The sequence below is a fragment of the Notamacropus eugenii genome, chromosome 6 (genome assembly GCF_028372415.1).
Source record: "Notamacropus eugenii isolate mMacEug1 chromosome 6, mMacEug1.pri_v2, whole genome shotgun sequence".
Taxonomy (NCBI): domain Eukaryota; kingdom Metazoa; phylum Chordata; class Mammalia; order Diprotodontia; family Macropodidae; genus Notamacropus; species Notamacropus eugenii.
Window position 1 is genome coordinate 162,050,911 of NC_092877.1, and position 22,650 is coordinate 162,073,560.

General features: G+C 37.0%; 1 protein-coding gene across 4 annotated transcripts in view; it reads right to left on the minus strand.

The window, feature by feature from the left end:
* The window catches only part of FSTL5 (follistatin like 5), a 1,060,999-nt gene that overhangs the window by 300,380 nt on the left and 737,969 nt on the right, over positions 1–22,650 (minus strand). The window lies entirely within an intron of this gene.

The window sequence follows — 22,650 nt, forward strand, 5'->3', positions numbered from 1 at the left end:
GCCACCCAGGACTGTGACACTAATCTGAGTACGGGCAAAGCAAGATTCCTGCCTCAGTGCCAGGATAAAGACCCCTGTAAACTCCTTCTGACCTGCTATCCAAATCCCTTACTGCCTGTGGGCAGAGAGTTCTGGAAGCAGCGATTGCAGCTGCCACTGCTGATTCAGTTACTCCCAAGTTCTGCTCCTGGTTTCCTGTGACTAGGGCTGTTCTGGTGCAGCCTGCCAGGTGTGACAGACCTTTCCTGTTGAAAGTCTTTAGCATTTGTGAGCTGAGAGTTTTATAAACCACTACTACTGCCAATGATCCAGTAGCCCAGAGTCCTGCTCCAGATTTGCTGTGGCCCATTCTGTGCTTGTGTGGTCTTCATTGAACTGTGCTCCTCTATCTCTTTGAATTAGGCTAGTGGTCAGGTAAATGTAAAGCAGGGAATGAATGCAGGAGAAATGGAGGTAAAATAAGCTGGACTTGACAATGGATATTAAATGTGGGGAATACATGAAATGAAGAAATTAAGGATGATACCAAGATTTTGACTCCAAAAGATTGGAATGTGGTAATATTGTAAAATTGGAAGACTAAAAGATAAGACTTTAGAGGAAATATGTCCATTTTGATTTTGGGCATGTTGATTTTGAGGGACTGGAGGAATATCCACTCATCTATTGATTAATGAATCCATTTAACATATCTTTATGAAGCACTAAGTAAAAGTCACAGTTCTGGATTTGTGTATATTCTAGAACACATAGATGAAATATGATAAAGTCCTTACTCAAGAAATATACAATGCAATGTGAGATATATAGAGGCAATTTGTGGATATAGGTCAGAAGCTTAGTGTAAAAGTTCAGATTACAGATAAAATTTATTTGAACACAATTTACATGGAAATAAGGGAAACTGGAGAAATTAATTAGATTGTTCAAGATACCAGGTATAGAGAAAGGACTCCAAACCATACAAACACAATTAATCTTCTAATAAAAAAGAAAAGTGACTAAACTTTAAACATTTTCAAATTTCAGTGATAATTATATTACTAGTAACAATGATATGCATAATTTATCAAATAGTGATGCATAGTATATAGAGCTAGAAAGGATCAAAGGGACAAACTAGTCCAAATTCTTCATCTTTTCAGAGAAGGAAAGTAAGCCCTGGAAAATGACTAATACAACACAGCTCAGGTTACAAGGAAGAGGTGTTTTGCTCACCTAATGTAAAGAGATTTTGTCAAGAAGGATTTATCCTTTTTCATACATTCATATTTGGCACACATTTGATCATAAAATACTCATAATAAAATACTCTATCTTCATTTTAGTTTGTGAACCAAAAATTTATTAGGTACAATAATATATTGCATTTATAAAAATATAATATCTTTCAGTATTTCATCCAAGATGTTAAACTTATGGGAAAAGGAAAAGAACATTGGTATTATGTCTTTAAAATAAATGGTCTCTCTTTAGCCTATTTATCCCCAAGTACACAGGACAAAAAGTACATGCACATAACCATTTGTGACTCTACACATGGCTAATTCCAAATCACATGCCAGAAATATCATGCAGATGAAATTGGATCTAACAGAGGAGCAGGTGTTAAGAGGATGAAAACCAAGACCACTATAGGAGTCTCTTTGGCTAGCTCCAATACCAGCTGCAAGTGGAACAATGCTACGGAATACCAGGTTTGCTATTCTAGCTCTTCTGTAGCTTGCCAAAACAAGCCGCTTTGCTAATGAGAACACATAAAGAAATATCTGCCATATGGAAAAACACCATCTGATGAGTGTATTCCAAAAGGAAGCCCATTCAAAAGGCAAGGGAGGGTGGAGGCTTCATTGACTCGTATGTTGCTTTAAACAAAACTTAGTTAAACTGGGTTGTTCTGTATAGATGAAACTTCATAGGATTATAATTTTCCATGATTATTGCAGGGGATGCATTTAAACTCACTATAATTTTGTAAAATATAGAAGTTGTTAATGTTAGATGGTGTTTTTGTTCAGGTATATATTGGATTAGATGGTTTCTGAAGTCCATTCCAACTCTTAAATTTCATGATTCTGTAATTATGTCCCAGTACTGTTTGGAATTTTTCCACTGGAAAGGAATCATTTCAATCCATTTCTGTTGACTACTGTCATTTGTTACTTGAGAAACAACTTATTTACAATAAACTCACCTTTTACAACATCTTTTAACTAAAAGTGGAGCAATATATGGGGTAAATTTCTAAGCAATACTCCTAAATATGAAATGTTCATTGAAAGATGGAGAAGCCAATGGGAAGGCAACAAATAATTTTTCTCTCTGTTCCCCCCAAATTCATCTGAAATTCTATTACATTTGACAGAGGGAGAGAAAAAGAGGAAAGATGGAAGAGAGAAGAGATAAAGAAGAGAGTTATATTTGACTTCTATGTGATTTCTTTGGTGATGGGAATTCACTAAAAGACATATTCTTGTACCAACGAAGATACATTATCTAGAAATATTTATAAGAAATGGAGATAATTGCACTTAAATGAATTCAGAAGGAAACACAGCAAACTTGTGGGAGTTTTGCTTTTCTTTTATCTTTCTTTCTTTTACTTCCTTATAATAGTGGGCAAATAATTTAATCTCTATGAAACTCAATTTTCTCACCTGCCAAAATATCTCCTCTAAATCTCCTTTTGGATCTCAACGTATGGCCCTACCATAATTACATCTAAATGTGTGTATGTAGTCATTATATGTATTCCTGGAATTCACTGTCTCCTTATTTTCACTTGTCAGATTCCTTGTTTTCAAGGCTTCATGGCTCAATTTAACTTCTACCACCTCTATAAAGTTCTTTCTACTCTCCCTGGCTGTTAAGACTCTTCCTCTCAGATCCTCCCTGTGCCATACTTTTGTGTATACATGTCTTAACTACCGAGGAAGATGTAAGTTCTGGATACTGTGATTTTTGTGTTTTTGTTTTGTATCTCCATAGCTTTTTACAGTGCCTTATGTGAAATTTGCTGAAAATTAAATTTTCCTTAAGAGTAATAAAAGGAAATTAAACTTTTGAATACTTTCATCATTGTATAATCATGTAGTAATATCATTCACATGTATGAATCATCTTTCCATACTGTATATAATATGGATATAGTTCTGAATACATAAACTATTGATAACTTATCAAGAACTTAATAATATAAAGTAAGATCTTCAGGAAGTTGAAAGTTTTATTGAAGCCAAAATTATGCAACTATGAAAAATGGAAAAAGTCATACTCTACAATTAAAAATCACAGTTTTCTCTAGTACGAAGTATGCAAATTGCAATTACAAAATTACTCTTTTTGGTAGACTTGTCATTTTTATTTGAGATTGTTTTCAGTGAATTAGATAAATTTGAACAAGTCAATTCCTGTTGCTTAGCACAACAATGTGAGGGAAATTGTTATAAATTTAGTTGTATCCCAATTTGTTCAATCCTAAATGTCAACAACATAGAACTGAAACCCATACTTTACAGATTAGATATTTTTGAGTCCCTAAAACAGATTTTCTTGTAAGTCAACAATAAAATAATAAATAATAAAACCTGCTAAGAAATTCTTCATGAGAGATCTTATGGATTTTATGGAGCAAGTGTGTGTAAGTAAGTGTGTGTGTATATATGTGTGTGTGCGTGTATGTGTGTGTGTGTTTGTGTGTGTATGAAGGAGTAACCCTCTTTTTAGAAATATAGCTCTATATTTTACAATTGCAGGAAATGATTAGTGGCCTCATTTTTGAAATTGTAAATAAGAGAAAGCACCAAAGATGCATAAAATATTATATCAGAGTACAATTCTTTATAGTCTCAGACAGTTATAACAAAGACAGATGACAGCAATATAACTTCTCAAGTGTTCAGGGAAGCCAAAAAGGCAAGTTTGCAATCACTTTAGTCTATTAAGTAATAGCAGGCGAACAGAATGAATTTTTAAGTTTGCATTTTATCCATAGCTTTCAAACAGATATTGTCTTGCAATCAGTCATTCAGAATGCCCCTTGACCTTCTGTCATCCCAATTCCCAACCCTTGAACACTCCTTCAGTTCAATCCTGCTATTAGGCTCTAAACTACTTCAGAAGAAAGTCTTAAAACCATGGGGATTTCTCTCACTGTACATTTCTCTCACTACACACTTAGTATATATTACTATACACTATTCATTTCAATTGGACCATCACTTCTTTGAAATAAAACCTTTACTCATCTCCTGTCACTTTTCAAATTGCCGTACTTGCTCTTGCCCACACATAACATTCTAATTTCCATCCCTATGTCTTTGTATAAATTATAGATGGAGGAGATAACTGGTATGCACACCCTCCAATTCCATGCTCAGCTCAAAGGTTTTTACAAATGAATGAATGGGAAATAAATAAGCATTTAAGTATCTACTATGTACACTCAAATGAGAATTTTACAAATATCATCATTTACAAAAATCTCTTTATTCACAGTTTGAGAAACTATAAAAGAAAAGCCATGAGGCAATATGGTGTAGTGGACAGAGAACTGTTCTCAAAGATAAGACCTAAGATAAATTCTTGCCTTTGACATATACAGGCTGTGTGACCCTGGGCAAGACCATTGGACTCTTCCTGCTCTAGGCACCTTAGACTACGAGTGGCAGAGTAGGTAAAGACCTTCACAGAAGAAAAAAAAATGCCCTCACCCAGGTGTTCCTTATACAATAAAATCAAAAATCCATCTGTTTCCCTGTCCCTAAGAAGGATAAACATGCTATTAGAAATGAAGACAATAGATTTCAAATGAATTATTTTCATGTATGTAGGCAAAACCGAAGGAATAAAGATTCTGTTTGAGTCTGATTCAGTGCCAAGATTGGCATATAAGGTTACTTTCCAGCTAGAAATAAACATCAGTTTGCTCCTGACAGCCAATGGCTTTAAGCAAACTGAAACATAATAACAGGAGCTTGGGCCTAGAGAACAATGTAGGTAACACAAGAAAATGGTGGAGACTGTATAACACATCGTTATAACTGTGTGATGTACGAGTGGCACCTACAAAATACAAGACGTGACTTGGTGGTGGAAATTATGCATCCGAAGTTTGCTATTATACTATAAATATAGACCTCAAAACTTTTTTAGATTAAAAATCAACAAATTGTACTGGAACTAGACCAATTTTACAGATCAAAAATACATCATTGGAGTATTGCATTGATTGACACATACTTAATTTCAATAATTAAGAGATATTGTCATTCGCTATATTCATAATCTAATTCTACACAAAACAAACAAAAAAAATCTTTGAAGAATTGGCTGACGACCTATCCCATAGGATTAAAATGCAGTGGAAACAAGATGTGTTCTATATAATCCCTGCTGTCTTGTCTGCCTCTAGAGTTTACCAAAGATCCTTTCACTGATCTTACAGCTTACACATTATTTAACCACAGAAAGCAGTTTTTGTTTCACCTGCACAATAATCACAAAACATTACCTTAAAAAAAAGTAGTAGAATAACAACTTGTCCCAAGAGAATATGAGCGGAGAGGGGAACAGAGGAGAAGAGAGGGGAACAGAAGAGAGTAGAAGAGAGGAGAAAAGGGGAGGGGAGAGAGGATAGGAGGAGCTAAGTTGCCTGATTGGAAATGGCCATTTGAGTCCCCAGTGGGGCATCTCAGATTACTCACAGGTTGTGGTTTGTCCTTTGTTCTTAAAAAGGACCATAACATTAGGGAAGTGATGCCATGGCATACAAGTGAATTGATTTAAGTGAAGGAGGGATGTACAAAGTCACCAGTCTCATTTTCTCCTCTGGAGCCATCCAGTTCCAGTGGCAAGATACAGATCCGAATGACTGAAGATGGCCCTGGATGCAGTGAAAGATGTTGCCCTTTTGTTAATCAAAAGGATGTGAACAAGATGATTAAAAAAATGACTCATTTAAATAGAAATTAAAGGTTGATTCTGTATTGTTGAAGTAAGATATGTCTGCTGAAGAGAGTAGATACTAAATCATGGCACTGTATGTCTACCAGCTCATCACCACAATGCTGATCACAGCAATTTAAAAAATGCCTACAAGGTACAGAAGGACCATAATTTGCATCAAGGGAAGGGATACTCCCCCTCAAAAAAAATCATAGAATTACTGAAGTAAAATGAAAGCATCATTTTGAAATTATATACCTGGTATCAAATTCCAGAACCAATGAAAAGTTAAGGGAAAGCCTTAATCCTTCAAGAAGCAGTGTGGATTGATATGTTTTGAAGACATTTTTGCTCTCCTCAATATGCTTCCCATACGAAAGCAGCAGTTTTGAGCCGGCAATGAACTTTCAGGGTACTCAAGGGAATTTTCTATTTTTCTTTAAGTTTTATTTATGCTCTTTCTTGGGTATGTACTTCCTAATTAGCATCATTCAGTAATAGAACCATTATTTGTTTCAATAAAGCTCACTAATGAATATTTTCTTCTCCTTTCCAGTGCACTTTAATTTCCTTATATTTTTAATAAATCATTTATTATTCTTTTTAATGCTATTTTTGAAGAAATATTGGCAAGATAATACAACTCTACTTCTGGGTGAAGATGGGATTCCTAATATAATTATCAAATTTCCTTCTGAAAAACACTTACTGTTCCAAAGGATATCATTGATGCCTTATACTTATAAATATTTACTATATTTCTGTGCAAAGCAACCTATGTTACTTTCTTTCTTGACATGGAAAATGATTAAGAATAAGAATTTTAACTAAAAGTTCTTGAGAAGTGATGTGGGATAATGAGAAGTGTTGTAGGACTGAAGTTAAAGAGACTCAAGTTAAAATTTCAGCTCACTTACTGTTAGAGCATGGGTAAATGCCTTACCTTCTTCTGACCTGAACTTTCCTCATTATGAAAGAAGGATAATAATACCTGAGACACATTGTTTCTAGATAAAAGCTGACCTCTAAGACTTTTGTTCAAGCCTCTCTTCTATAGATAGTATTTATGTGACTTTGTGCATACTATTTAACTTCTCAATGACCACGCAATTTTCTTAGTAATTATAAGTTGTAGAACATCTGGTAAAAGCACTGGCAGACGGATTTTGGTTATCAGGAGTCCTCTATACAGCTAAAATGAGAGATCCTGAACTTCCTTCCAACCTTCCTCTCTCACAAAAAAAAAGCAGTTCCCCCCTAAAGTGGGTTAAAATTAGATATTTTTTTCACTTTACAAAACATAAATTTGCTATACATATGTTAGCTATTACTATCATATTTCAGAGACGTAACAATTGAGATGGAGTTTAACACTGTTATTTTCCAAATGGGTTTCACTCTTATGTGACTCAAAGGCAAAACAACTGTAATGAGAATGAAAAATACTAGTTTGACTGAAAACCATTTTAGTAGGGTTTTTAAAAAGTCAGAGTTTAAATATTAATAAAAAATTCAAAACCTTCATGAATTTTTGTATTATAAGTTGAAATTTAGGGATCATCAGAGATTTAGAACTGGAAGAGGCCACTGGGTTAACTCCTTTGATTCACAGGTGAGGAAATTGAGCCCAGAAAATTTAAGTGACCTGCCTAAGGCCTCACTCCTATTAAGTTTCTTAGGGTTATTCAGGGTTATCTGTGCTTCAGATGAGTCAAAGTATATTGAAAGAACCTTGAAAGATAATAGCTTTCAGCTGTTAATAATTACATTGATGGTAATGGTAACAGACTCTAATATCGTTGGTGGCAGGGGCTATCATATTAGCCATGCTAAATAAATTTTTGTTGACTAATGTGGATGATAATCATGATAGTGTGATCTAGATCTGAGTTTTGACAAACAGCCTGAGTATATGTAATTGAAAATACTTTACTATTTCTGCCACCATCTAAATCAAATCTTTGCTGCACAGGTGGCTCTAGTTTTGTACATAGCTGACACCTGGAGAAAAAAGCTTCAAATGATAGCGTTGTGTTAAATGATAAGGAAAAATATTTGAACACACACACACACCCATCTGAGCTTGTGTTTTGTTTTTGGTATTAGATTGCATCTTTATTTCTCTAACATAATGGAAAATGAATGTAGGGAAACAAATGATCTAGCAAAAGAAAATCACATTACAATATCATGTGCTATTTCTCTACTTTTCAGGGGAGGGGGGATAGAGACAGAGAAACAGAGATGAAGGCAGAGACAGTGATGAAGAGAAAAACATAGAGATAGACATAATCATATAGAGAGCATGAGACAACAGAGAGTTTAAAGATACAGAGACAGAAACAGTCAGAATACTATTTTAGAAACATATTATGCAATTGAAATGGGAACCTTTTTCTCTCTTCTGATAGGGTGCTTCTCAAACCTGCCATCTGCAAGAATCATTAACCTTATGCTAGCACTACAAGCCTAGTTGAACAAGCAGGTATCCAAACTGCTGAGCCAATTACTGATCTGGGAAGTCCAGCATTCAGGTTTCCTTTTATGGCAGAACAATATTCCCATTGTTCCATTTATATGCCAAGGAATGCTGCTGATTGGCTGTGTGACTAAGAAGACCTGAAAAGATACATAAGAAACCCTGGAGTCTTGAAGGCTGAAATTCCTCCAACCAGTCTTCCATAGTAAGGTAATGCATCTCTTTTTTTCTTTCAGTTTGACCCTCCCTTTTATTTGATGTGCTGTTTTTCCCTATTGGTGGATAGAATCCACTCCCGGCTTTCTAGGAACTCCCTGAGCTGAGGAACTGCCTTGACTCCTAAACAATAAGGGGGTAAATTGTATACTGCAAGATTTACAGCTGTGGTTCAAATTACACTCTCTAAGCTCAACCAGAGAACATCCTATAAATACCCTTTATGATAGTTAGCACACACAGCCCATGGCATGGACATTCTGGAGCCACACTGTGATTGCACATGGCTTCTGACAGTCACAGATGCTTTAGGATTATATCATATAAATAAGTGGGTGGTAAAAAGTTTCATGTAAATTGAGGTATTCAATTGCTTAATTAAAAAAAAAAAAACACATTTCTTTCCTGAATACATTTTTAGTGTAGGAAGGAAAGGGATGAATTAAGTATAAGTGAGGTAAAAATTGATTCAATAGTGTTAAAAACTAATTAGCTTTTATTGTAATCCCTAACATTTCCCATAAGCAGACATTCCAGTTCAGGTGTATTAACCTTAACTTCACAAATAACATGAATTTTTGTATGACATTTTACCGGCAATATAAATTTGGAGATGTAGCTTGAAATGGCTTAAAAGTAAAATTTTAAAAATGTCAACCTGATTATTAAATATCACAATATTAAAGAAAATTATGTATCCTAATAATGTATTAATAAGAATATTTAGTATCAGTTCCAAATAATTTTTTTTCATTAACTGAATTTCCATAGTGACTAGTTATGAAAGAAGCGATTCACTCTAAGGATATTTTGAGGATGAAGAAATCAGAAAGTTCTGTATTCTTCATATCAGATTAAGTTGAGATCCTTCTGTCCCTACATTTTTATTCACTTTTTAAAAACAAAGATATATAAAGTAACATTCATGCATTTACTTCAACCTGGTGTTAAATTTGTCATATATTTTAATTTAGGGTTATCTATTTGCATATAAACATATCTTTGTTTCATCCAAACTTGTTTCTAGAAGCATATTTCTCAGTGAAATGCACCACATTTCTAAGAAAGTTAGCATCAAAAAAAAAAGATTATATAAGTTACTTGAGAGGAGCAATATTTTCAGATTTTTATCTTTGTATTCTTGGACCTTGCATAGCCTTATAAACAATTGCTGTTTAGTTTTTTCAGATGTGTTGGACTCTTTATGATCTCCTTGGGAATTTTCTTGGCAAAGATGCTAGCGTGCTGTGCCAAATTATTTCTCCAATTCATTTTACAAATAACAAAATTGAAATAAAGAGGATTAAGTGACTTGCCCAGGGTCCTGCAGTAAGTATCTGAGATCAGATATGAACTGAGGAAGATGAATCTTAATGACTCTAGGCCTGGCACCATGTCATATAGCTACCCAACTTGTAAACAACAGGTACTTAAAAATAATTGTTGATTTGATACGAAAATGGATCATTTCTGTGATTACTCATTTCCACAAAACTTTCTTCCAAGTGTGAATATTTATAGTAAACATTTCTTATTAAATATAGAATGGCAAATATTTTTGAGACAAACTGAGGGGTAAAATAAGCAGAAGGTTCAAAGAGAAAAGTACAAAAATAAAAAAACAAATATAAAGGAGAGAATATTGCATTAAAAAATACATTTATTCAGAGTTGCACAGAGTGGATCATGGCTGAGAATAAAGACACACACACACACACACACACACACACATATACATATTCAATGAAGACAAAAAGGTAACAAAGGAAGATGATGGAGCTCAGGGAAAGATTAGAGTTTCATAAATTCACAGGTGGAAAAAATCCCTAAGTAAAAATGAAAATTTAGATGATTCAAAAAATGTTAAAGACAAGACAACAAATACTGTCAAATTTAAAAGGAATTATTTAATTTACTTTGCAAAGACATTATATTCAAACACACTGGTTAATAAGAAAAATGGGCACATTATTTCTTCCATATGTAAAGGAAATAGGGATAGTAGAAGGAAAATGTTTATTTCAATGTAAAATTATATTATTTTAGACAATTGAATATCTATAATCTATTTTATATGCATATATATATTTATTTCAAGGAATCATGATTGATGTTCTTACTGACAAACTGATTAGCATGTCATAAGTCAACTTCATTTAATTTTCATTGCATTTGGGAAAGTTTTAATTGACCACTTTCTTTCAAGCTTCAATATCTGAAAAACTGAATATCTGTCATAAAATTTAAAAAAAAAATTGCAACTATTTGAAAAAAATAGTTATGAAGACTTCATACATTGCCTAAAAAGTTAGGTTCTATGATAATCAACAAACATTTATTAATTGCCTGCTGTGAACAAGGTACACTAAATACTGAACTATAGTTTTCTTAATATGTTTCAGGAAATACTAATAAGGGTTCATTTATTTACAACTTATTTAAATATTTTCATTGATCACTACTAAGACACTAAAGAAAATACCCAAGGCAAAAATGGAGGGAATTGGGCAAAAGTTTGTTTATGACTTCTTCCATATAACCTTTAGGTACAGGTTGTAAAGGGTAAAGTGATGCCAATGAAAATTGGTATTGGTATTGAAAATTGGTATTGAAAATTACAATGATTTGAGCACTTAATATATTCACAGGCTTTATGGGGGATTTCAAAACAAAGCTTGAATAACTACTCACAGGTTTGTGATATAAGGATAAGGATATGTAAGGATATGAAACTAGAAGTCTCCTAATATCCCCTTCAGCACAGAAATTACTTATGATTCTCTGCAGATAAAAAAGGCGGTGCCTAGAATGATTATCACAAGGTTTAAGTTTCAGACCCTTAAAGGGTCAGGGGGTAAAATCAGAGAAGTACAATTACCTCTGGCCAAGGAAGAACTTACACTAGGTGTATGGTTTTCTCTATGGAGTTTGAAGAGTTTAAGTCTGGAAATGAGGGGAGCAAAGCAAAGTATTTTATATCTATGGTCAACATAGAGATTCAAAGTAAATAATAGAATTTTAACAAGTACTTTTACCTATCTATGGCAGAATTCATGATTTAAAAGGCACAATCCTTCAAACAGAAATATAGAGCTTATGTTCAATGGTCCCCCACTGAGCCATAGAATGCTTCAAATCCAGTTGCTATATGCTCACGTATTTTAAGCATACATCATGCAAAGGGCAACAGAACGTTCCTGCATTTACTGTTTATTTCCATGTAAAGTTAGATTTTTTTTTTTATCATAAAGTGGATAAGTTTGCTGATAGGAAAATCTTATTTCCTATTGTTCATGAGCCCCTAGGATGAAACTGAGTTATTTATTTTTTGTTACCATTTGAACAATACAGAATTTCCAGGATTATTTCCTTTTACGATTTTGTACATATACATCCCTAACAAAAATGAAAATTTAGATGAATATTAGATGAATACACTGAGTATTTTTTAATATTTACTGTGTACACACAGTGTGTACTATACAGGTCCTTACACACACGCACACACACACACAAGCACTTTAATGTTTTTAGAACAAGAACTTGCACAATTTCTAGGTTCCATATAAATATGGGGTATATTATATTGTGATGTTCACTTTATACTTTAATGAGGTAGAAAGGTAGTTTGCTATAACTAGAATATTTTCTAGCAAAGAATTATAAACTGTTGGAAATTATTTTTAAAATATCATTTGTAATTAAATGCTAAGCTTTGGTATTTGGTATTTGATTGTCTTTGGTTTGAAGTTTTGTCAGAAATTATGATGCTTGTGTATTTTTAAATAAATATGATTACAATTACAATTGATTTTTCTCATCTATTGTAAGATGAAAATTCATACGTAATGATGCATGTTTCCATGGTTTGTGTTTATTAGTATTACTAATTATTAACTATATACTTATTAATAATTATTACTAATAACGATGATGATAAAAATAACAGCTAAGATACACATAATGAAACATAAGTTTCCCCTTCCCTTCTTACATCATGAGCATCTGAACTAAGAGCAGCTATCCACTTTGTTTCTATCCTACCTGGATTTCTGTACTTTCTAGAGGAAATATAATAATTTAAATGTCTTTAATCAGACACACACACACACACACACACACACACACACACACACATGCACACATACACACATTTGACTTGGGTCTTTTTTACATGCTTAAAAATTGTTGGGTACTCAGGGTACATCCAAGACGATGGTATACACACCAGAACCTAGATAAACTCTCCCAGCATTCCCCTCTAAACCACTTTCAATTAATGTTTAAATTAAATTTTGGAGCAGCAGAGATAATAAAAGGTTAGAGACATTTTTTTCAACCTAAGACAACTTGGTAGGTTCACAGGAGAAAATTGCAACAGGAGGCTAGGTGCAGGCTTGGTAGGAGTACCAGAAGTAGATCTTGCAGATACCCTCAATAGCAGCAGCAGCAGTGGCAGCTGTAAGAGCTCTCAGCACAGAGATAGTAAGAGGATTTGACAACTGGTCAGAAAGAGATTACAGGGGACCTTTTGCTGACACTGGATATAGCTGGCACTGATTGGCAAATCTATTGTTCATAAGCAGTTTTGTGTCACAGTTCCAGAACCCATAAAAATGTTTGTCATCACTCATAAAGGAACAGGAGAACTGCGCACAGCTTCATGCCAAGAGGAGGGCTAGAATGTGTGGTTCCAGGAGAGCAAGGATCTTGGTCACAGTTCAAGGGCTAAAAGGAGCACAAAAACTTGTGGCTAGAGCAAAGGAGTGATCCTTCCTCGGTAAAGACCAGAATGAGACCAGGGAAGAATGGATGGCACCTCACTCTGGAACAAAACACTCTTAAAGAATTGAAAACTTGGGGGCGGAGCCAAGATGGCGAAGTAGAAAGACGCACATACACATAGCTCTGAACCCACAAACCACAGAACGGCAGAGGGGACTAACCCAGGGCGAATTCTGCACCCAGAGACCACGGACTATTGGAGCGAGGGAGATTTCTGTTCCGGAGAGACCTGCAAACCTCTCGCGGGGGGTCCTTCGCGCCATGGACTAGACGCCTGGGCGGGAAGCAGAGAGCAGCCCTACCACGGCAGTGACACCGTGAGAAAAAGATCCGAGAGGGCTACAGGAACGGGATCTCCAGCGGCCACGTGGGTCCCCCCACCCTTAGAGGGACCTGCAAACCTCTCGCTAAAGGCCCGTCGCGCTGCAGACGCGGCGCCCAGCCCAGACTTGCGGCGGCGGTGGTCGCGGCTCCGAGAGGCACAGATCTGAGAGGGCTCCAGAGGAGGGAGCTTCAGCAGGGGCACAGGCCCTCCCACCAACAGGTGACTGACGGGGGTGGGTGAGAGAGTCTCTTTGGCGCGTTGAGAGGGGAGTGGGGTGCACCCATGGCTCCGGCCCCCCCGGGAGGTGGGGGCTGAGAGGCGGCTGAGGACGGGGGCTCCCCAAGCGGGCAGGAGCCTGGATCCATTGTGGAAGGTCTGTGCATAAAGCCCCTGAGGGAACTGAGCCAGAGAGGCAGCCCTGTCCCTGACCTCAGCACCTGAACTTAATTTAACACTGAATAACAGCCCTGCCCCCACCAAAAATCCTAAGGCGGGAAGCAGCATTTGAATCTCAGTCCCGAAACGCTGGCTGGGAGGACCAGGAGGCGAGGTGGGTGTGAGGAGAACATTCAGAGGTCAGGCCACTGGTTGGAGTAAATGCCAAGAAAAGGGAAAAGAAATAAAACTATTGAAAAGTACTTTATCAGAGAAAAGACACCTCCTCCCTTCCTTTCTGATGGGGAGGAACAATGCTTGCCATCAGGCAAAGACACAGAAATCGAGGATTCTGTGTCCCAGCCCACCCAATGGGCTCGGGCCATGGAAGAGCTCAAGAGGAATTTTGAAAATCAAGTTAGAGAGGTGGAGGAAAGACTGGGAAGGGAAATGAGAGGGATGAGGGAGAAGCATGAAAAGCAGATCAGCTCCCTGCTAAAGGAGAACCAAAAAAATCTTGAAGAAATTGGCACCTTGAGAACTAGCCTAACTCAGCTGGCAAGGGAGGTGTAAGGGGCCAATGAGGAGAAGAATGCTTTCAAAAGCAGATTTAACCAAATGGAAAAGGAGATTCAAAAGCTCACTGAAGAAAATAGATCTTTCAAAACTGGAATGATACGGATGGACGCTAAGGACTTTTCGAGAAAGACAGATATCTCAGAACATACCGGCAAGATTCGAAAAATGGAAGATAATGTGAAGTATCTTATTGGAAAAACAACTGACCTGGAAAATAAAATCAGGAGAGACAATGTAAAAATTCTGGGACTACCTGAAAACCATGATCAAAAGAAGAGCCTAGACATCATCTTCCATGAAATTATCAAGGAAAACTGCCCTGAGATTCTAGAACCAGAAGGCAAAATAAATATTCAAGGAATCCTCAGAACACCGTATGAAAGAGATCCAAAAAGAGAAACTCCTAGGAGCATTGTGGCCAAATTCCAGAATGCCCGGGTGAAAGAGAAAATATTGCAAGCAGTTAGAAAGAAACAATTCAAGTATTGTGGAAATACAATCAGGATAGCACAAGATCTGGCACCCTCTACATTGAGGGATAGAAGGGAATGGAATAGGATATTCCAGAAGTCAAAGGAACTAGGACTGAAGCCAAGAATCACCTACCCAGCAAAACTGAGTATAATACTACAGGAGAAAAAATGGTCTTTCAATGAACTGGAAGACTTTCAAATTTTCCTGATGAAAAGACCAGAGCTGGAAAGAAAATTTGACTTTCTAACACAAGAATGAAGAGAAGCATGAAAAGGTGAACAGCAAAGAGAAATCATAAGGGACTTACTAAAGTTGAACTGTTTACATTCCTACATGGAAAGACAATATTTATAACTCCTGAAACATTTCAGTATCTTGGCACTGGGTGGGAGTACACACACACACACATGCACACACACACATACATAGAGACAGAGTGCACAGAGTGAATTGAAGAGGATGGGATCATATATTAAAAAAAAAATGAAATCAAGCAGTGAGAGAGAAATAATGGGAGGAGAAAGGGAGAATTTATATGGGGCAAATTATCTCTCATAAAAGAGGCAAGCAAAAGACTTATTAGTGGTGGGATAAAGAGGGGAGGCAAGAGAAAAACATGAGGTCTACTCTCATCACATTCCACTAAAGGAAAGAATATAATGCACACTCAGTTTGATAGGAAAACCTATCTCATAGTACAGGAGAGTGGGGGACAGGGACACAAGCAGGGTGGGGGGGGAGGATGGAGGGGAGGGCATGGGTAGGAAAATGCAATACGAGGTCGACACTCATGGGGAGGGAAAGGACCATAAGAAAATAGAAGTAATGGGGGACAGGACAGGATGGAGGGAAATATAGTTAGTCCTATACAACACAACTAGTATGGAAAACATTTGCAAAACTAAACAGATATGGCCTATATTGAACTGCCTGTCTTCCAAGGGGAAGGGGTGGAGAGGGAGGGAGCTAAAGAAGTTGGAACTCAAAGTGTTAGGACCAAATGTAATGTTCTTACCACTGGGTAACAAGAAATACAGGTTAAGGGGTCAAGAAAGCTATCCGGCCCTACAGGACAAAAGAGAAGACAGAGACAAGGGCAGGGAGGGAGGATAGAGGAGAGACCAGATAGGTCACAGGGGCAATTAGAAAGCTTGGGTCTGGGGGGGGAGGGGAAAAAAGGGGAGAAAATTTGTAACCCAAAATTGTGTGAAAATAAATGTTAAAAGTTAAATAAAAAAAAAAAAAAAGAATTGAAAACTTGTGGACTGCAAGAAGGAGCTTTGAAAATAGCAGCACAAAAAAGCCTGAAGTTTGGCACAGTGCCTTCCCACCTCCAGGTGAGCAGAGTTCAACTTTACCATGAAGGTTAAAGTCAAGAAATGGCCTGAGCTGAGGCACAGCCAAGATGGCAGGGCAGAAAGACGGACCTGTAGAAGCTCCCCAACATAACCCATAAAATACCTGTAAAAATGACTCCAAACAAATTCTAGAGCAGCAGAAGCCATAAAACAACAGAGTGAAAGAGATTTCCAGCCCAAGACAGTCAAGAAGTTCAACGGGAAAATGTCTATAGCACCAGGCATGGAGCAGAGCGCAGCCCCCCCGTGGGCCATGTGGCATGGCAGGGACAGGATCCAGAACAGGCTTTAGGGAGCCACTGGCAGCAGCAGTTGCCAGATTGCTCAAGCCACTAATGCCAAAGCTAACTTTAAAGGTCAGTGAGAAAGTTCCTTCACACAGGAGAAAAGAACCAGGTCTGAACCACCAGCAGCAGCATCCATCTTTTGAGTCCTCTGCCTTAAACCCCAGGGGGAATTGGATGTCTGATCTCAATCTCAGTTCTAAGTGGAAGCCCTGCTCTCTACCTAAAGCCCTTGGGGGAGCTGAGCCTCTGCTCTAAATCTAAACCCTGAGTGGCAGCCCTAGAGTGAGGAGGAACACTGGCTGGTGAAGCTGGAGACAATTGTGGAGAGGGAATCCTACTCATGGATTCTGGGAAGAAAAGACTTTTGTTGCTCCTAGACCAGTGCACAGACCAAGAGATGAGTAAACTCCTCACCCTTGATTGTGTCACCTTGGAGGAACTGAGACTTAGAAGTCTCCAAAGTATACCCTCCTGTTGACAAAGGACTCAGAAGTCAAGTAAATTGGCTGGGAAAATGCCCAAAAAAGAAAAAAAAATAAGACTATAGAAGGTTACTTTCTTGCTAAACAGGTATTTTCTTCCATCCTTTCAGGTGAGGAAGAAAAATGCATACCATCAGAGAACCTCAAGTAAGTGAGGTGGAGGAAAAATTGGGAAGGGGAATGAGAAGGATGCAAGAAAATCATGAAAAGCAAATCAACAGCTTGCTAAAGAAGACACCCAAAAAATGCTAAAGAAAATAGCACATTTAAAAATAGGCTAACTCAATTGGCAAACGAGGTCCAAAAAGCCAATGAGGACAAGAATGCTTTAAAAAAGCAAAGTTAGCCAAATGGAAAAGGAGGTTCAAAAGTTCACTGAAGAAAATAGCTCTTTAAAAATTAGAATGGAGCAAATGGAAGCTAATGACTTTATAAGAAACCAAGAAATTACAAAACAAAACCAAAAGAATGAAAAATAGAAGACAATGTGAAATATGTCATTGGAAAAACAACTGACCTGGAAAATAGATCCAGGAGAGACAATTTAAAAATTATGGGATTACTTGAAAGTCATGATCAAAAAAAAGATCCTAGACATCATCTTTCATGAAATTATCAAGGAATACCGTCCCAATATTCTAGAACCAGAGGGGAAAATAAATATTGAAAGAATCCACCAATCATCTCCTGAAAGAAATCCCAAAAGAGAAACTCCTAGGAATATTGTAGCAAAATTCCACAGTTCCCAGGTCAAGGAGAAAATATTGCAAGCATCTAGAAAGAAGTAATTGCAGCATTGTGGAAATACAATCAAGATAACACAGGATCCGGCAGCTTCTACATTAAGGGCTTAGAATATGATTTTCCAAAAGTCAAAGGAACTAAGATTAAAACCAAGAATCACCTACCCAGCAAAACTGAGTATAATACTTCAGGGGAAAACATGATCATTCAATGAAATAGAGGACTTTCAGGCATTCTTGATGAAAAAACCAGAACTAAACAGAAAATGTGACTTTCAAACACAAGAATCAAGAGAAGCATGAAAAAGTAAACAGGAAAGAGAAATCATAAGGGAGTCTTACTGTTTACATTCCTACATGGAAAGATAATATTTGTAACTTTTGAGACTTTTGTCAGTATTTGGGTAGTTGGAGGGAATATACATACATACATACACACACACATATCAACAGAGAGCACAAGGTGAGTTGAAATAAGAAGAGATGATATCTAAAAAAAATAAAACTAAGGGGTGAGAAAGGAATATATTGGGAGGAGAAAGGGAGAAATGAATGGGGTAAATTATCTCTCATAAAAGAGGCAAGAAAAAGCTTTTTCAATGGAGGAAAAAAGGGAGGAAGTGATAGGGAACAAGTGAAGCTTACTGTTTTCACATTTGGCTTAAGGAGGGAATAATATGCTCACTCAATTTGGTAGGAAAATCTGTCTTACACTACAGGAAAGTAGGGGAGAATGGGATAAGTGGGGTAGCAAATGATAGAAGGGAGAGCAATTGAGAGGAGGGCATACTTAGAAGTAAACACTTTTGAGGAGAGACAAGGTCAAAAGAGAGAACAGAATAAATGGGGGCAGGATAGAATGGAGGGAAATATAGTCAGTCTTACCCAACATGACTATTATGGAAGTATTTTGCAAAACTACACATGTATGGCCTATATTGAATTGCTTACCTTCTCAGTGGGGATGGGTGGGGAGGGAGGAAGGGAGAGAAGCTGGAAATCAAAGTTTTAGGAACAAATATTGAGAATTGTTTTTGCACACAACTGGGAAATAAGAAATACAAGTAATGGGGTATAGAAATCTATCTTGCCCTACAAGAAAAGAGAGAAGATGCGGATAAGGGAAAGGAGGGGTGTGATAGAAGGGAGGGCACATTGAGAGAAGGGGTAATCAGAATGCACATGTGTTATGGGGTGGGGGAAGGGGAGAGATGGGAAGAAAATTTGGAACTCAAAATTTTGTGGAAATGAATGTTGAAAACTAAAAATAAATAAATAAGCATTAAATAAAAAATAATAATCTGACAAAATTAGCAATCATCCAAAAAAAAAAAAGAACTCGATAAAAAGCTACTACATTGGGAAGGAGGACAAAGATATAAACAGAAGACTGTGAAATTATAAGCAAAGCATCAGAGGAAAAAAAGTGCTAATTGGACCATAGCACAATAAGAAATCCTGGAACACTTAAAGGGATGAGTAGTGGAGGAAAAACTGATAAAAAACCAAGAGTGTGTAACGGCAATTTACATGGAGAGATCTTTCATATTCATTAATATGAATTAATGAGTTAATATGCCCTGCCTGCATCACATGGAAGCCTGTGGTGGGAAGAGTTTGCTAATAGGTGGAGCAGAAATAGGCAGAGGTAGAGCAGAGCTGAGAGGAAGTTAGTGAGAGAAGAGTCAGAACTGAAGGATGCAGGCAAACCCACAGTTGGTTGTGAGTGTGAGAAGGGCTTTTTGTTTAAGGAAAGCTTGTTTGTGATTTCTCTAATGGAGGTAGTTTGTGGGAAGCTTAGCAGGAGGAAGGCTCAGGGATGGTGGTCTCTGAATTGTTATTGTATATAGATTTTTGTTACTATGATGGATTTGGCTTTCTGGTGTTAAATGTTTTGGTTCTGCCTTCCACATGGAGATTACGTGGTATTTCTGGATTCAAAATTTCGCCAGGATATTTCTGGCCGCCATAGGTACTGTGAATATCACATTGGAGCTACAGAGTGATACATGAAAAATTTGATAAAGAGAATGAACAATTTGGTAAAAGAGACAGAAAAATACTAAAAACAAACAAACAAGACTTAAAAAATAAAATTGGCCAAATGGTAAAAGACGCACAAAAATCCACTGACAGGAAGAACTCCTTAAAAAATAGAATTGGTAAAATGGAAAAGGAGGAACAAAAATTAACTGAAAAATTCCTTAAAATGCAGAATTGATCCAACAGGAAAAGGAGAACAAATGTGGAAAGGACCAGGAGATCATTTTGTATAGTAACATCAATGTTGTAATGATGATCAACTGTGAAAGAAATGGCTTTCTTATCAAAATGATCTAAAAGAATTCCAAAGAACTCATGAAGAAAAAATGGTCTTATCCACTTTCAGAAAAAGAACTGCTGAACTCTGAGTGCAAATAGAAGCATAATTTTCTTCTTCTTCTTTTTTTTTTTTTTTTTTTTTTTTTTACTTTTTGTGACATGACTACTATGGAAATATGTTTTATGTGATTTCACATGTATAATTGATGCCATATTGTTTACCTTCTTAAGAAAAGAGTTGTATATCAATGTGGTTTGGGATGAGAGTTACAGAAGACAATCTGGCAGGGACAGCAGAGGGGCCCCTTTGAACCTTGAGGCATTTGGAGAAATGTTGGATATGCTGAAAACAAGCTATCTGGGAACTAGACTAGTAGAGAATAGGAACAAACTTCTGGGGGAGAAAGCAGGGTGAGCAAGAATGGCTTACTCAGGTGGGAAAAGAGAATAATCAATAGAACAGGTCACCTAGAGGGAAACTATTACCACAGCACTTGAAGAGGCTCTCGGTGTAGGGTGGCGCTATGGAACCTATTGTAAAGAATAGGAGTGAATAACCTTGAAATTTACATGAACAGTCTTAGAAGAGTGAAACACTGATTATACTTTTAGTGTGGTATCTCTTTAATTTAGTTGCTCAAGAACTTGTATTATTTTTAGGAAGAAGGATCTATTACCAAAGGAATATTGCTAGAGAACTAAACAGAGGTAAGTACCTAAGAAATGAGAACAATGTAGTGATTGCCATGGGGCAAAAGAATGTTGGTACAAAAACCTACTACATTAGGTTGATGGAGTTCAGACTCTGGGAACCTCTTTGAACTCTCCTTGAATCTTCTCACTTAATAGGGCCTTTCATACTCAGATCTGTTAACCTTAACCTAGCCTGGTCTATCCTTTATTACTTTCCACCCAAGCCCTCCATTGTCTGATAGTTCTCAATGGCCTCCAGCTCTTTCCCACCCTTGATTACATCACTAGTTACACCAGTCTCATCAAGATTCTCCTTAGACCCTCCTCCTAGACTACTAGACAACTTCTAGATCTTTCCCAGGGTCTTCCTGTACATAAACTCCATCTCACCTCCAAGAAGTTGCTCAGATTGAATCCAGCTCTGACTGTCTAGCTGGGATTCTATTTTGCCCACTTGTCAGTACAAACATCACAAATGCTTAAGCTCCTTAAGAGTCAATGCAGTATGACAGGCCTTCAAAAAATTTTGTTTTACTTTGGTTGGAAGAAGTCCTGAGTTGAATTCATTCAGCAGGACCTGTCATGTCAGTACTTTGGGGTCCTGAGCACCCCAAATCCTATTGTGGTTCCCATATTTCTACAAGGTGAGGGTTAAAGAAGTGATGTGGGGAAAGATAATTTCAGAAATATATCCAAGATCATGCAGGGCCAAACTTAATGGCATGAGTTGGGGCAAGAAGGGGGTGGGGAGGGTTAGGGGAATGCAGGTTTAGATTCAACCATATTTTCTCTAAAACTAGAGAATTGGCTATGTTGGGGGGAAATGTTTAGCTCACATATTTCTTTTATTGCTAAAGCTTCATTCACAAAATATATATATATATATATATGATTCCTTATTGTCTGTGCAGGACTTTGACAGAAATGAGCCCCTTGAAAGTCAAAGAAGCATCATTTGATTTTCTGTAGGAGGTGTGTGTGTGTGTGTGTGTGTGTGTGTGTGTGTGTGTGTGTGTGTTTTCTACATAAATAATACTTGTCAGAAGTAGCTGATGGGTTGTTTGCTTTTCTAAACTGTTTTTACAAAATCTTTGCTATGAGGAAAGGCTTGGCAGCTCTGTGTGTGGGGGTGGGAGAGGGAGTATTTAGAAATGAATGTGATACAAAAACTCAAGTCTTCAATTACAAAATTACTCCAGCCCCACCCCACCACCCAAAAGAGGTAGAATGTGGGGAGCATGTAATACAATAAATTTCCTTAAAGTACTTTTTTTTTTTTTACTTGAAGGGACTAAACTGTCCAGTGGTTAATCGACTTAGGCAAACCTTTGCTGTTCCTAGAATATTACAAATAAGGGTAACAAGCTTACAATTGCTGAGGCAGTAATGCGATGAGTATATTGGTAGGAGAGAAGGCACAAATTCTGTCAGCTGATGGTAAAATATGGCATGAAACTTATATGCAGACAAATAACCATAAAATAAGCACAACCACTAAGGAGTAAAGCTGGAACTGCCCCTGTCTACTTTGCTTTTGTGCCTATCTTTTTTTTTTTTTTTTTAATATTCAAGGTTGCCTTTGACAT